Source organism: Schistocerca cancellata, chromosome 1 (genome assembly GCF_023864275.1).
Source record: "Schistocerca cancellata isolate TAMUIC-IGC-003103 chromosome 1, iqSchCanc2.1, whole genome shotgun sequence".
NCBI classification, from domain to species: Eukaryota; Metazoa; Arthropoda; class Insecta; order Orthoptera; family Acrididae; genus Schistocerca; species Schistocerca cancellata.
The window spans coordinates 1,105,469,789-1,105,472,821 of record NC_064626.1 but is presented as its reverse complement, the minus strand read 5'-3'; positions in this window follow the sequence as shown (position 1 = coordinate 1,105,472,821).

Sequence of the window (3,033 nt, the reverse complement as noted above, 5' to 3'; positions counted from 1 at the left end):
TAAGGACATCACACACACCCATGCCCGAGGCAGGATTCGAACCTGCGACCGTAGCAGTCCCGCTGTTCCGGACTGCAGCGCCAGAACCGCTAGACCACCGCGGCCGGCAACTAAAAACGTCACAAACACCATTCACAGGAGAACGACTGCTTTATACACATTGCTCGTAAGAATCGTACGAGGTCGAGCAGTCGGATCTTTCGCTATATTTTCGAAAATAAAACGACGATAGAAAAACTTAAAGATGTGAGGGTGATACAGGTGGATATTCACAAAAGCGTTCCGATCAACTAGAGACTCCAAAAGGGCCTTGAATTCCAAGAAAAGCCAAAACTAAATACTGGCATAACGTGAACCAACCCAAGGAAGGAACTGCATAGAATTTGAGAACACTGGGCTAAAGTCAAAGTCCTGGCACCATGAAAAGGAACTGTTCAGCTGAAATAACGTGGCCTGTAGACGGATGGTACGGCAAGAAAAAAAAAGTTTTGACGGTATTATTGAAATCCTCGTTAATTCTCGTATAAGTCTGAATTTCTCAAAGTGATTAGCGTGTGATGAAAGCGGAAATATATTCGTCACCTCGAAAAAGAAGACGCAGGTAATGGTCATCATTACTCTTCTAAATCAGTAATTATGACAGAAACATACAGAACGTCTATAGAAATACATGTATCGTTGAAAATACTTGTAGGATTCAAAGGAACTGGATCTAGCGATATTTTTTTGTTATTCTGCATGATCGCGATTAGTACAATAGCTGTGGCTGTAGCAGTGTCAATGATCCTTTCGTTTTATTGCTTGTAAAACGGAGTAGATTTGCAGTTACACATTTATGCTTACTGAACGTGCGAGTTCCTCGATTGTTCTTCGTCAACGTTACGGCTAAGAATCTTTATTAGGGGCGGACTATTTTCTCAGGGGCACCAATCATAGCTATTAACATGGCGTTCAGGTATTTGTGATGGTCTACCTGGTCTGTAGGAAACATTGTCCTGGTCGCTCGGAGACGTACACCATGTACGTTGTCGCAAATTCCGCAAAATAGGAGCGTTCTGCAGCTAAGTAAATAGGAGAATACCTCACAAATTTAAGAGATTTTGCCTAACAAAATACATTGATGAGCCAAAACATTATGACCACATGGTTAATAGCTCGTTTTTCCATCTTTGGAACGATATGTATAATTGATTATTGGTATCAGGGATCCTACAGTTCGTTGGTAGGTTTGTGGATACACATGAGACATCTACGTATGTGTCATGTCCGGGCTGCTGATTTTCCTACGAGGTGATGGCGCCTGATAGCGACCCAGAGGCGTTCCGTAGCGTTTACAACAGGCAAAGTTGGTCGAAAAAGTGAGTTCACTATAATGCTCCTCAAACCATTGTAGCACGGTTCCGGCTCCGAGAGACGGACGATAACACTGCTGAAAGATGACATCGCCGTCGAGGAGGACAAGAAGTATGAAAAGATGCAGGTGGTTCACAGCTGGCAGCGTGTGCTAGATTACTACCACAGATCCCATGCAAGCGCAGGAGAATGTCTCCTGCAGCATCACACTGCTTCCTCCAGCCAGTGTACGCGGTGTGCTGCACGTTTCGAGCCGGGTTTCACCTCTATTACGGCTTTTGTGGAGACGACCATCGGCCTAGTGTAGCATGAACGTTATTCATCCGAAGAGCTGACACGTTTTCGTTGATCGATGATCGAATCCGGATGGTCCCGTGCCAGCTGCAGTCGTAATTGACGATGTCGTCGGGTCAACGTGTGTACACGTGTGGGAGATCAGCTGCGGAGCTTCATATTCAACAGTGTATAATGAACGATGTGTTCCGAGACGTGTGCGTGCACTAGCATTGTACCCTTTCGGCAGAGATGCCACAGATCATCACCCATCCTACTTAACAGAGCAGACAAGCTTCCGAACCCCACTTTCTGTGAAGGGTCTTAGACGTCTAATCATTTAGTTCCTAGTGGCAGTTTCACTGTCCATCTACCTTTTTCCATTGACGCTCATGACAGTAGCGTGTGAACACTCTACCAGCTTCGCTGTTTTCGAGATAAATCGTTCGCAGGCTCTGCGTAATAGTAATCCGTCCTTTGTCAGAGTAGCTTATCTCAATCGATTTCCCTAGTTCATATCTTCGCTAGGGTGTTCGTCCGTCCGTGTCGGTGCTGGCTGTACTTTTGTCGTCTGGGCTGATAAGTTTACAGCAGAGCTTTTTGCTCTGTATCGGACTGCTCACTCACTACGTCCGGAGGCACCAGATCACTCGCTATGTGATCTGCACTGACTCCCTCAGTGCCCTTCAGAGTCTGGATGATCCAGATCCAGTCCACTCCATCGTTCGACGGATCCAAGACTGCCTCCATTTGTTCCCGGATGTGGGTTCCTGGCCATGTTGGTGTGCCTGGGAATGACGCTGCTGATGCTGCAGCCAAGGCCGCAGTCCATCTCGGTCGGCCCGCCTCTTACTCTGTTCCCTAAGATGTTTGTACTTTTCTCTATTTGTACTTTTCTCTATCGGCGTATCACGTCACTTTGGCACGACCATTGGTGCTTCCTTCATGGGAACAAACTCAGAGAAGTCAAACCTCTTCCAGCAGCCTGGTCGACTTCCTCCCGGCCGTCTCGCCGTGATGAAGTAATGTTAACTCGGTTGCGAATAAGGCACTAACGCTTTAGTCACTGCCACTTGTTGAGTGGCGACCCTGCACCCAGCTGTCCTTCCTGTAGCCAGCCATTCACAGTCAGACATTTCCTGATCCTCTGCCCCTATTTTAGCCACTTACGTCTCAGGGTCACGCTGCCGCCCGCTTTGCCGGATATTTTAGCGGATGACGTGCGAGTGTGGCTCGCGTTTTAAGTTTTTTTTTAAAGCAGTGCTATGACAAAAGAGTTTTGATTTCTACATGGTGACTCCGGTGTCTTGTCGACGTCTTTTAAATACTCTTCCGTAACGTCTTGATGTTGTAGATTTGTTTATTCTTCCTTTTTGTACTGGACCTCGCAACGGTTTTTTACCCTCG